At 44.7% G+C, this 14,003-nt stretch overlaps 1 non-coding gene across 1 annotated transcript; it reads right to left on the bottom strand.

Annotated features, from left to right (window-relative positions):
• Nucleotides 1-3,432: 3,432 nt before the first annotated feature.
• On the bottom strand, nt 3,433-3,507 carry Trnaa-cgc (transfer RNA alanine (anticodon CGC)). The gene has a single exon. It is a non-coding gene; the product is annotated as a tRNA-Ala (tRNA).
• Between the last annotated feature and the right edge of the window lie 10,496 nt (nt 3,508-14,003).

Raw genomic sequence — 14,003 nt, 5'->3', positions numbered from 1 at the left:
GGCCTGTATGCCTGCACGGTACCATTCCACTGGTCGATGTCAGAGCCAACGTCGTACTGCATCAATAACTTCTTCATCATCCGCCTAGTGCCTCCCACGGATTGCGTCCTTCATTGGGCCAAACATATGGAAATCCGACGGTGCAATATCGGGGCTGTAGGGTGCATGAGGAAGAACAGTCCACTGAAGTTTTGTGAGCTCCTCTCGGGTGTGAAGACTTGTGTGAGGTCTTGCGTTGTCATGAAGAAGGAGAAGTTCGTTCAGATTTTTGTGCCTACGAACACGCTGAAGTCGTTTCTTCAATTTCTGAAGAGTAGCACAATACACTTCAGAGTTGATCGTTTGACCATGGGGAAGGACATCGAACAGAATAACCCCTTCAGCGTCCCAGAAGACTGTAACCATGACTTTACTGGCTGAGGGTATGGCTTTAAACTTTTTCTTGGTAGGGGAGTGGGTGTGGCGCCACTCCATTGATTGCCGTTTTGTTTCAGGTTCGAAGTGATGAACCCATGTTTCATCGCCTGTAACAATCTTTGACAAGAAATTGTCACCCTCAGCCACATGACGAGCAAGCAATTCCGCACAGATGGTTCTCCTTTGCTCTTTATGGTGTTCGGTTAGACAACGAGGGACCCAGCGGGAACGAACCTTTGAATATCCCAACTGGTGAACAATTGTGACAGCACTACCAACAGAGATGTCTAGTTGAGCACTGAGTTGTTTGATGGTGATCCGTCGATCATCTCGAACAAGTGTGTTCGCACGCTCCGCCATTGCAGGAGTCACAGCTGTGCACGGCCGGCCCGCACGCGGGAGATCAGACAGTCTTGCTTGACCTTGCGGCGATGATGACACACGCTTTGCCCAACAACTCACCGTGCTTTTGTCCACTGCCAGATCACCGTAGACATTCTGCAAGCGCCTATGAATATCTGAGATGCCCTGGTTTTCCGCCAAAAGAAACTCGATCACTGCCCATTGTTTGCAACGCACATCCGTTACAGACGCCATTTTAACAGCTCCGTACAGCGCTGCCACCTGTCGGAAGTCAATGAAACTATACGAGACGAAGCGGGAATGTTTGAAAATATTCCACAAGAAATTTCCGGTTTTTTCAACCAAAATTGGCCGAGAAAAAAAATGTGTTGCATTACTTATTGAACTGCCCTCGTATGAATGATGCTGCAGTATACAGAGAAGTTGCAGCATTAGAAAACTGCAGCGAAATGCAGGAAGATCTGCAGCGGATAGGCACTTGGTGCAGGGAGTGGCAACTGACCCATAACATAGACAAATGTAATGTGTTGCGAATACATAGAAAGAAGGATCCTTTGTTGTATGATCTTATGATAGCGGAACAAACACTGGTAGCAGTTACTTCTGTAAAATATCTGGAAGTACGCGTGCGGAACGATTTGAAGTGGAATGATCATATTGTCCGCATCTCGTGGTCGTGCGGTAGCGTTCTCGCTTGCCACGCCCGGGTTCCCGGGTTCGATTCGCGGCGGGGTCAGGGATTTTCTCTACCTCGTGATGGCTGGGTGTTGTGTGCTGTCCTTAGGTTAGTTAGGTTTAAGTAGTTCTAAGTTCTAGGGGACTGATGACCGTAGCAGTTAAGTCCCATAGTGCTCAGAGCCATTTGAACCATTTGGAATGATCATATAAAATTAATTGTTGGTAAGGCGGGTGCCAGGTTGAGATTCATTGGGAGAGTCCTTAGAAAATGTAGTCCATCAACAAAGGAGGTTGCTTACAAAACTCTCGTTCGACCTATACTTGAGTATTGCTCATCAGTGTGGGATCCGTACCAGGTCGGGTTGACAGAGGAGATAGAGAAGATCCAAAGAAGAGCGTCACGTTTCGTCACAGGGTTATTTGGTAAGCGTGATAGCGTTACGGAGATGTTTACCGAACTCAAGTGGCAGACTCTTCAAGAGAGGCGCTCTGCATCGCGTTGTAGCTTGCTGTCCAGGTTTCGAGAGCGTTTGTTTCTGGATGAGCTATCGAATATATTGCTTCCCGCTACTTATACCTCCCGAGGAGATCACGAATGTAAAATTAAAGAGATTCGAGCGCGCACGGAGACTTTCCGGCAGTCGTTCTTCCCGCGAACCATACGCGACTGGAACAGGAAACGGAGGTTATGACAGTGGCACGCAAAGTGCTCTCCGCCACACACCGTTGGGTGGCTTTCGGAGTATAAATATAGATGTAGATATAATTTTCTTCGCCGAATCTGCGGAGAACCTCATCATTTGTTACCGTATCAGTCCACATTACAGCTAAAATGCTTCGATTCTCTGCTGTTCCAGTTTTCCGCAACTCATGATTCACTCCCATAAAATGCAGTGCTCCAGGTTTACATTTTCAGAAATTTCTTTCTGAAAGCCTGTACCGTACGTAACCGATAGAACGGAGCAAGTGAGTGAGCCCTGTCTGTTTATCAGGATAATACTTAGTGCTAGAGCCCTACAATCGTCAATCTCACTACAGCATGTGCTCCAAACATCATGTAAACACGACGCGGGTTATTCACAGGTGTGACATCACGGACCAAGCCATAAGGTTGAATCGAATTTTTGTATCATTATGACTTACACTGGTGAATAATACCGTTGAAAAGTTACATCAGCAATTAAATCATTGCCCGTTCTGATTACGAGACGTGTATGACCTACTGTTTCGCATAAAGTCACTAGGCAAAAAGGTGCATCACCGTTTGAAACCTTCTACAACTACATACACACTTACTTGTACATTTAATCTCTGCATGCAACCTTGCGGTGTGTGGCGGAGGGTACTCCGTGTACCACTGTCATTTCTCCCTTTCCCTGTTCCAGTCGCGAACGGTTCGTCGACGAAAGATTGCCGGTAATCCTCCGCGTGGTTTCAAATCTAATTTATCTTCATATGTGTAGGAAGGGACTACATATTTGTTGACTCTTCCAGGAACGTACGCTCTCGGAACTTTATCAGTAGACCACACCGTGATGCAGAAGGCGTCTCTTGCAGTATCTGTCTCTGGTGATGGTTGATCATCTCCGTGACGCATTCGTGCTTACCAAATCAACCTGCAACAAAACGCAATACCCTTCTTTTCATTTCCCTATTTCCTCTGTCAGTCCTGTTTGATACAGTCCCATAGTGACGAGTAATATTCAGTTACTACTCTAATGAGGATTTTGTAATGTGTCCTCTTTGTTGATGGACTACATTTTCTAAGGATTCTCCTAGTGAATCTCAGTCAGACATCTGCCTTTCCTACGATCACTTTTATGAGGGATTTCCACTTGAAATCGCTCCTAAATACATTAAGGAAGTAACTGCTTCCAGTAAGTGTAATGATACAATAGGAGGACTCCAGAATGAGATTTTCACTCTGCAGTGGAGTGTGCGCTGATATGAAACTTGCTGGCAGATTGAAACTGTGTGCCGGACCGAGACTCGAACTCGGGACCTTTGCCTTGCGCGGGCAAGCGCTCTACCGACTGAGCTACCCAAGCACGACTCACGCCCCGTCCTCACAGCTTTAATTCCGCCAGTACCTCGTCTCCTACCTCTCCTGCGAACCTTGCAGAACTAGCACTCTTGGAAGAAAGGATACTGCGGAGACATGGCTTAGCCACAGCCTTGTGTATGTTTCCAGAATGACATTTTCACTCTGCAGCGGAGTTTGCGCTGATATGAAACTTCCTGGCAGATTAAAACTGTGTGCCGGACCGAGAATCGAACTCGGGACCTTTGCCTTTCGTGGGCATGTGCTCTACGAACTGAGCTACCCGAGCACGACTCACGCCCCGTCCTCACAGCTTTACTTCCACCAATACCTCGTCTCCTACTTTTCAAACTTCACAGAAGCTGTCCCGCATACTGGCACACAGTTTTAATCTGCCAGGAAGTTTCAATAAGAGGTCTTTTTGTCTACGTATACGCAATACTTTCGATTTCCTTACGTTGAGAGTCTATTGCCAATCCCTACACCCTGCGTCCAACCTCTGCCGATCTTCCTTCATTTCACTACAGTTCCCTAGCTTTGCGACTTCTCTGTATACAACAGGATCATACGCAAAAGCCACTTGGAACTTCCGACGTTGACCACTACGTTTGTTAGAAACTCTTCACTCTAATCACACAGTCAGTCTGATACGCCGTACGCTCGTATTTTGTTCATTAGGCGGCAGTGAGGAATTATTTCGAACACCTTACGCAGGTCAAGGAACGCGGCATGTCCGAGTACCTGGGCGTCGGTATCTACTGTTTTATGGGTCTCGTTGAAGAACGGAGAGAGCTGGGTTTCACGTGTTCGTAGTTTTCATAACCCATGTTGATCCCTGCAGAGAAGGTCTTCGGCCCCCAGAAACGTCATAACACGCGAACATAAAACTTGTTCCAAAATTCTAGAACAAGCCGATGTCAGAGGTATAGACCCATAGTTTTGTGCGCTGTTCGATGACCCTGTAAACGGGAATCAACTGTGCTTTTTTTCCAATCATTAGGAACACTTCGCTGCTCCTGAGAGTTACGGAACACAGCTGCTAGAGAAGCGGCATTCTTCAGTACCATCATTGCGTTCACACAGCAGCACCACATTGGTTTGCCTGTACCTTCATTCATATTAAGAACTCTCACCCCTGTGCGGCTGGTCCCGGCGGAGGTTCGAGTCCTCCCTCGGGCACGGCTGTGTGTGTTTGTCCTTAGGATAATTTAGGTTAGGTAGTGTGTAAACTTAGGGACTGATGACCTTACCAGTTAAGTCCCATAAGATTTCATACACATTTGAACATTTGATTTTAACTCTCACCCCTCCGTTACTGCTCCACTATTTTTACCACTTTCGTTGCAGATTTCATTGTAGCACTTCCTCTTTGAAACGCAATTGTTTATAGCACTTAGTTACAATCGCTAAGTTCACCTGACTGCTTTGAATAAATTTACCGCTCTGGTAAGCGATATCCGGCATCGACGAGGAATCTGAGGCCATGGACGGATGCGTTGGCGCAGTAGTCCCTCAGGCTGGCAATCAGCCCATCTCGGAGCACTGCCGCGGATTTCTTCCGCTGGCTATTGACCGCTGTCTGCCGTGGAACGACGCGTCCCTGAAAGCACAAACTAGGATCAATGTTTCAGGCTTGGAGTGTGAGAAATTCAGAATTAAAAGTAGAGTCGGACAAGAATATTCCACGTAACCAAAACTACTCTGAGAAGTCTAAGAGACAGTTTTTCAGGTTCTTAAACGGGTAACACGAGGAACAATCGCGTGTTAATGCTACATTCACAAAGCTCCTTCAAACGCGAACATTTTCGGTTAGGTTTGTACCGTGATATCGAATGAAACTGTTACCTGACAACAGTAAACTTCTTACCTTACTGCAGTGTCGGCATATGACAGTCTCTCTATAGTTCCACGCAATATTCCCTCGTACATGCATGCATGTCCGAAAGAACATTACATTGATCTGTAGTGGCACTGTCAAATATAGACACTGCGCTAATGTATTTCACGACAAAGTCGAGACAACCTGAAGGGAAATACAGGGTGTACATAAAATCCGGGAACACTTTCAATTATTTATTGCACAAGAACTAAACATTGTACAGATATCATACATATGTCATTTTGAAGAGAAACCCTGAAAGCTTTCATTTTATGTATACCACCACAGCGTAGTTTGGTAATTTGCTGATAGTCAGCGCTACTCACAAAAATTACGAGTTCAGGTACGGAGCGACCTTCCTGATAACTGTAGTTCGACAAAAGCAAGTGTGCTACAGCTGTTCAACGGACGTTTAGACCCAAGTACGGTAAGAAGCCACCGACAAGGAAAGCCATTTACGTCTCACACAACAAATTCGTTACGACGGGTTGCTTGTGCCAGGCAAACAGAAGCGGACGTCCCAGTCTGAGTGAAGGGTTGGGTTTGGGTTGTTTTGCGGGAGGAGACCAGACAGCGATGTCATCCATCTCATCAGATTAGGGAAGGACGGGGAAGGAAGTCGGCCGTGCCCTTTCAAAGGAACCATCCCGGCATTTGCCTGGAGCGATTTAGGGAAATCACGGAAAACCTCAATCAGGATGGCAGGACGCGGGACTGGACCGTCGTCCTCCCGAATGCGAGTCTAGTCTCCAGTGTGCTAGCCACTGCGCCAACTCGCTCGGCGTGTGTGAGTGAAATGAACGTGGAGCGTGTACGAGAGACATTCATAAGGAGTCCAAAGAAATCGGTGCGTCGTGTATCCTGTGAACTCGGAAAGGCTCCGGTGACAGTGTGGAAAGTCCTGCGACAGAAACTGTCGATGAAACAATTCAAAAAGGAGCTATTGCAGAAGCTCAGTGACGACGACAAAGACAGGCGTTTTGAGTTTTGTTCGCGGTTGCAACAATGGAATGAGCATGGGGATGGCAATGTTGATCGATTAATTTTTAGCGACGAAACCACTTTTCACACTAATTCGAAAGTGAACAGGCATAATTGTCGAATCTGGGGTACAAAGCCCCCACCCGAATGCACTGAATTTGAGCGCGATTCCCCAAAAGTAAACGTTTTTTTGTGCCTTGTCGCGTCCAAAACTATACTGGCTATTCTTCTTCGCCGAGAGCACTGTCAGTGGATATTCCTACTTGGACATGTAGCAGCAATGGCTGATGCCTCAAATGCAATCGGCATTTTCATCGTGAAGTTCGTGAGTACCTGAACACGGAGCTGTCGTATTGATGGATGGGCCGTGCTACAGAAGGGGGCAGCTGTTCCATGAAATGGCCTCCCGATCACCAGATCTCACTCTGTGTGACTTTTTCTGTGGGGACACATTAAATATCTGGTGTATGTATCGCCTCTACCAGGTGATGTAGCAGAGCTCCGGTAGAGAATACGGGAAGCGACTGCCACAGTCGACGATGCCATGCTGGGACGGGTATGGCGAGAATCAAGAATTCGATTACCGCACTGACGCCTGCCGGGTCACTCATGGTTCGCATATCGAATGCTTGTAAAAAAAAAAAAAAGAAAAAAAAACCTTTCAGAATTTCACTTCAAAATGCAATATGTATGGCATCTGTACAATGTTCACTTCTTGTGCAATAAATAATTATAGGTGTTCGCGGACTTTATATACACCCTGTTTAAAAAGCCTGTTCCTGTGAGGAAATCACATAATTGTGCGAGAACTAAGGAAAGTAGACACTGGAACATATGGAGATTTGGGTCGGTATGTATTAGTACTTGATTGTATGTAATCAATCAATCAACTCTTGCAACCAAGTCTTCGAATGAAGCACCTGGGATATTGTTTTGAATTCACGACATCCAAGAACTTATGGCACTATATGACAATATCGTTTATTTTTGAGAGATGCACATGGGACCTGAAGGTGCCATAGTGAAATGCCGAAACTGATAGTCGAAATAAAATAAAATAACATCTTAATTCGATGGCTGCTGGCGAATTTCATTGACCAGCTGATGTCTCTTGTCCTTGATGCGTCAACAGAGATCGATTGATCGTTGTCGGTCTGTCAATTTCTCTGCATTGGCTGTCGACGCCTGCGCCCCCTAGACATAAGTTCGAGAACGAAGTTTTCGTAGCCTACCGAAGAGCCGAAGATTACCTTAAAAAGTGGTTTGACTAAGCAAACTCTCCTTTAAGATTATCAGTTTCGCTAATGTAGCAAAAGCAATTCCTGCATGTGAAAAATATGTAAAAGCATCAAAGTTGATGGGTACTGAAGATAATAAAAATTAATTGTACGAAGAGTTCCGTGGACTAAATAAAACTTTGGAACAATTACAATGTCAAGCTTCTGCGTCTACAAACTCGTTTCCGTGGAAAACGTTTCTAAACGGAGAAGAAATGTATAACATAAAAGACATTAAAGAACGATGATGGAGGTTTCGTGCAGCAACGCCTATGTGTAGAAAGTCTTCAATCACTTGAATCATTTATGCTCTGACGCCAGAATCAAAATTAGAATCGAAGTGGTAAAAACAGAAGTGTGCTTTCGTCGTAGTTTAAATTTTGCATCATGTAAAGAACTTTGCCAAAAAATTAAAGATAACAAAGATTTGTTGAAAGATATAGCTAGCAATAATAAATGTAATCTTTAATGCTTACTATGTGTTTTATTGTGTTCGTTCAGTAAATCATTTTGCCAGCAATCTTCGGAAATGTTGTCAATTTAATCTGGCGACCTTTCTAACAATGCTGGCACGAAGACTGTACATATCGGGTACCAGGGTTCCGTAAGCAAGAGATTTCACATATTCCCACAAATAAAAGTCCAGAGGGTTTAGGTCCGGAGAGCGTGGAGACAGAGGAATTGGTCAAAAAAGGAACTGATCAACTACTACCTATTCATTTGTCACGCAATCTATCATTTAGAAGGCTACGAACATTAACACTGGACTGAGGAGGAACTCCAGTTCTCCTGAAGTATGTTTTTGTCGTTCTCGTAAAGTCACATGTTCTAGCATAACAGGTAGAAAATCATGTAAGAAAGCATGGTAACATAGACAAATGTAATGTATTGCGAATACATAGAAAGAAGGATCCTTTATTGTATGATTATATGATAGCGGAACAAACACTGGTAGCAGTTACTTCTGTAAAATATCTGGGAGTATGCGTACGGAACGATTTGAAGTGGAATGATCATATAAAACTAATTGTTGGTAAGGCGGGTACCAGGTTGAGATTCATTGGGAGAGTGCTTAGAAAATGTAGTCCATCAACAAAGGAGGTGGCTTACAAAACACTCGTTCGACCTATACTTGAGTATTGCTCATCAGTGTGGGATCCGTACCAGGTCGGGTTGACGGAGGAGATAGAGAAGATCCAAAGAAGAGCGGCGCGTTTCGTCACTGGGTTATTTGGTAACCGTGATAGCGTTACGGAGATGCTTAATAAACTCAAGTGGCAGACTCTGCAAGAGAGGCGCTCTGCATCGCGGTGTAGCTTGCTCGCCAGGTTTCGAGAGGGTGCGTTTCTGGATGAGGTATCGAATATATTGCTTCCCCCTACTTACACTTCCCGAGGAGATCACGAATGTAAAATTAGAGAGATTAGAGCGCGCACGGAGGCTTTCAGACAGTCGTTCTTCCCGCGAACCATACGCGACTGGAACAGGAAAGGGAGGTAATGACAGTGGCACGTAAAGTGCCCTCCGCCACACACCGTTGGGTGGCTTGCGGAGTATCAATGTAGATGTAGATGTAGATGTGAAGTTTCTCCGCTGAGTCCCGATGGAAAAACATGAAGTCCTAACCTAACAGTCACCGACAATGCCGGGCCAAACGTTGACAGAAAATCTTGGTTCATGACGTGACTGCACAATTTCGTGAGGATTCGCGATTGTGCTGATTGTGAAAATTTGCAATACGATCACGGTGATACTAAACCTCGTCCATGAACAGCACATTTGCACTAAAGTGAGAGTTGTCAGATTTTTGAATGAATCATTCGCAGAAGTGTAGCGGTGGAGGAAAATCAGCTGCTTATAATGCCTGTACACGCTGTGCATAGTCGGTATACAACAGGTTTTCACGTAGAATTCTCCAGACAGTCACGTGCTCAACATTACTTGTTACAGCTAATTGTCCCACGCTCACACTGCTATTGTCGTTTATCGCACAAAGTAGTTCCTTCGGCAGTTGAGTTGTCCTTGTGCTTCTGTACAGTAAACAGGCGTCTACCATCTCCATATTTGAGTGTACTTTCGTTACATTGTACCAGAAACCAAGTCCGTGATGAACACTAAACAGCTGATGCTAAGTGCTCGATGCTAGTAGTCACATGTTAGAACAAGCATGAAGTGATTCACATCTTAATATTCCCTTCGTTGTATTGGAACAGCAAACACTGGTGTGGAAATTAAGAGTTACAACTTACTGTACAACCTAACGTAACCAGGTGACAAGAAAAAGTTTCATGTAATGCTGGTACGTCCTTTTTGTGTGTCTTCCCCATGAATGATATGATTATGAAGAGAAGTATAAAATGAACTATAACATGCAAATAAAGCGTTTCTGGACCCATGCCCATATAACACATTTTATTCGTCTATGTGTGAGGATTTCTTCTTGAAAGTTAGGCCATACCTTTTTGTTATATCCTGTAGAGGCAAAAAGAGTCGGTCTCCTACCCAGTCATCTAGAGAAATTATTTACATTTTTGAAGCCACAGTTAAAATAAAACTAAAGCAGCGTGGAACGAAGTTCCTGTCCGTGACTGGCTGGCACAAACATTTGTTGGGCGAAGTGATCAGAAGACAATACTCAAAGAATAAAGTACTTCAGCCGGGGCCCTCACAAGCAGTGGACGCTCAAGACTTCTTCCTCAGTACTCGCAGGCTGGCGGATAGGTCTGATTTTAGTGATACACAACACTGGTGAGATGTTGTGAATAAATTGCCGAGCTCTATTGGTGTTGGTATTCCATCACCATGAGCAATTCTTGGACTAGCCATACTAGCCATTTTAGTGCATATAATAGTAGCGCAAGATATAAATAGTGCTTCCGCAAAGTTAATTAAACATATTGAAGGTGGTGTACGGCTACTACAACAAAAACTGGTCTTGTGCTGACTTAGCGTTCCATTATGCTGGTTACCCGGTGGTGGCCTTAGGGATTTTATTAGTTTCTGCTGATATTGCACGTGCTGTATGCTGAGTGTGGGACAGAGCACAGAGGTGAAGGTTTAGGTGGGGAACAGTTGTGTTATTGCACAACAACGCAAATATCCCTCCGCTGGTTCCCAGGGCTACGGAGTCCAATCGCGCAAGCACAATACGACAACAGCATTTTAAATCACTAACGCACTCGACTTGTACCATTACAAAATGTCGATATACTTTCTTAAATATATGACTGGTTATTCATTTTGTGTAGCCCTTACATTTCCGCCCGTGTTAGATTATTATCGTGTATAAACAAGACAACAAGACCGTTCAAAATAGTAATGAAGTCACAGAACATGTTGGTGAGTTTTTGTACACTTCTTGACGACTGCTAAGGAACAACTGATACTTGCTAAGGAACAGCTGCCAATTGCTACAGAACAACCGTCAATTGCTACGGAACACGCGTCCAATGGTACTAAAAAGAAATGTAGAGGGCGTAACGTATTATAAGTGCAGCGAAGCCGATGCATGCATTCGACAGATCACGCAGTATGGTGTCTGACAAAGGTCGCTGTGGACCTGATTAGTGCGACAACCTATCTGGTACGGCAATATGTCTGCAAGACATCATTTCACTACTTAAGATAATAGACAAGCAATTGCACGGCTCGAAGCGGGTCAAAGTGTCATTCCTGTGGCCACAGTAATGGATGTATCCAAATGTGTCATCTCGCGATTAAAAATGTCGCAGAAGGTACAAATGCTATGCTAAAGCATGTCGGTTCTCGTAGACGGACGACCACACCGCAAGAGGATCGATACGTAGCCCTAGCGGTGAAAAGGGACAGACATGTCACTCCGAGCCAGATAGCAGCAGACGTTGCAACCTCTACCAGTACACAGGTGTCTGCCAGAACCATTCCGCAGAGATTAAATCAGGCTGATTTGTTTGCTCGGAAGCGTATTACATGCATCCCACTTTAGCCACACCATCGTCTAGAAAGAGTTCGCTGGTGTAGGAAGCCCGTTGTTTGGGGTCAGCAACAGTGGTCCAGAGTGATGTTCTCTGACGAATCGCTCTTCACTGTGGCAAGTGATTCTGGCCACAAGTTAGTGTAGAGAGGTGGGGTGGGGTGGGGTGGGGTGGGGGGGGGGAGCGTTACACACCACAGAACGTATGGCCTACGCGTTCGGTGTGAGCAGGCATTGTGGACAATGGCTGAACACCAGTGTATATCTTTGCGCGAGGTACCGTTACAGCCTAGCGGTACTGCAGGAAGATTATTCTGGGTCGTCTCTGTCTGTTGATGATTGCAGTAGGTTCCAAATTTCTATTTATGAACGATAATGCACGCCGACACGTGACCGCTGAGGTGTCGAACAGACCGAAAAGTGAAGATATTGAAAGTATGGAATGGCCTGCGTACTTCCCGGACCTAAGCCCTATAGACTAGAGCAGGCCCGGAACTGCTGTGTCGTCCGAACAAGACACAGCCAGGGCAAAAGCACCACAGGCGCAAAAGATACGAGTGGTATAGAGACTCGCCACTTGCGCGAGTTGCACCAGCGCCACATGCGGCGCTGAGGTTGAAGATACCGACTACGCTTTGGCTATAGATCATCGACCAGGGCTGACTTACACAGGAATCGTGGTTTAATGAACTCTTAGAAGTGAACAGACAGTAGCTGTTGATATACTTTCCGGAATGTGAGGTCGTGGTCCAAGAAAAAAAAAAAAAAAAAAAAAAAAAAAAGGAGCAGAAAAGTTCTTGGACCACGACCTCACATCCCGGAAAGTATAACAACAGCTATGTCATCCGGTCGTGAAAGCCTTCATTCTACAATATGAACAGACAGTAGTTGTAAATTGCATTTGCTATGTTCTATGAAGCTTACCCACGATTATTTGCACTTAGTCATTGAGGGCCTTTCTTGTGTTATATTACAAGCAATGTTGCACACTTCATGATTCGGCTAGTCACAAAGACAAGTAAACATTTTAACTCGTTTGCGTGACTTTGTTACTAATTTGTTGGAGTCTTGTAGAACCTTCGTTCTCCTATCCTGTTGCCTGATCCTGGGGCATAGCTGTGTAATAGTGGCAGGAAGAAATAGTCTTAGCGGTGTACTGCACAAGAAGCCTTTTCACGAACTCACGAGCTCGATATACCATGAGAATGGTGGCAACTCGGCCTCCACAGCAGTAGCGACGACGCCTTACAAAACTGGCGACGACAGTTTACAAAAGGAACGTTCTTGGCAGACGTCTTCCTCAACAAACATCACCTCCCAAAACAGTGCAAGAACCGAAAATCTTCTTCAGAGGGGAGTGGAGCAATACCCGACTGGGACTCCTCAACAGTTTGGTAACCAGCATGAATAAGAGGTGCAAAATGCACTTTAGTGCCCGAGGAGGGCATATTCCTTACTGAGAGTCCGATATCAACCTTTATGTTCCTTAGCGATCGTGAAGCAGTGTATTTAGGGTAGTTGAAGGCCATAACAGGATGATACGGGAAAGAAATAAACATAAGAGTAAAAAAAAACTGGAATGATTTTCGTGAACCAAACAAGATTTTCAAAACTGTCTTGTAACGTGTCTGAAATGAAAAGTTTAAAGTCAGTGTGTAGTCTCAAGCTTGACATATGGCGTGAGAAATGGGCTTTTAATGTGAAAGGAATGAAAAACTGTCGGTTTCTCAGCGAACAATCGAGAGACGCTTGTTAGTAGTTGTTACGATAGACAGAAAAACAAGTGGAGAACGCAGCAGACTGGAGTGGAGTACTTGATGAAAATGAACTGTAGATGAATGGTACATGTAGCCACGCGAGTGTACCAAAAAAGTTCTTTGCTGCAAGAAAGAAAACGAACCTACGTGATAACCTAATGGTAGATAGATAAATTGATGATGAGGACGATGATTGGTTTGCTGGGCGCTAAATGGCGCGGTTATCAGCTCCCGTACTTTACTTAATCCAATCTCGTCACTTTCATGAATGATGATGATGAAATGATGAGGACAACACGAACACCCAGCCCCGGGCGGAGAGAGTCCCCAACCCGGCTGCTAGCCACTAGACCACGAGCTGCGGACGTAGGTAAGTTACATTAGAAAACATATAGCAGCAACATTGATGCGTATCACAAAAAACCGCACGATTTATCTTGGAATAACGAAAAGAGTTCATCATCTTGAACTGCAACTCAATGGAAGTGGGAGAATAAATTCGAGTCCATTACCTTTGGTAAAATATATAAAAATTATTTGCTTTCAAGATTTCTTTGCAATCGAGAAATTAATGTAACAAAAGTAGTTTAATGTTAGTGCTTTTGGAACTGAAAGAACGTAAATTTAGTTTCTCGTCAAGTATGAGCATTTTATTCAA

Source organism: Schistocerca serialis, chromosome 4 (assembly GCF_023864345.2).
Source record: "Schistocerca serialis cubense isolate TAMUIC-IGC-003099 chromosome 4, iqSchSeri2.2, whole genome shotgun sequence".
Taxonomy (NCBI): domain Eukaryota; kingdom Metazoa; phylum Arthropoda; class Insecta; order Orthoptera; family Acrididae; genus Schistocerca; species Schistocerca serialis.
The sequence above is the reverse complement of the archived record's forward strand: the minus strand, read 5'-3'. Positions and strand labels throughout refer to the sequence as shown.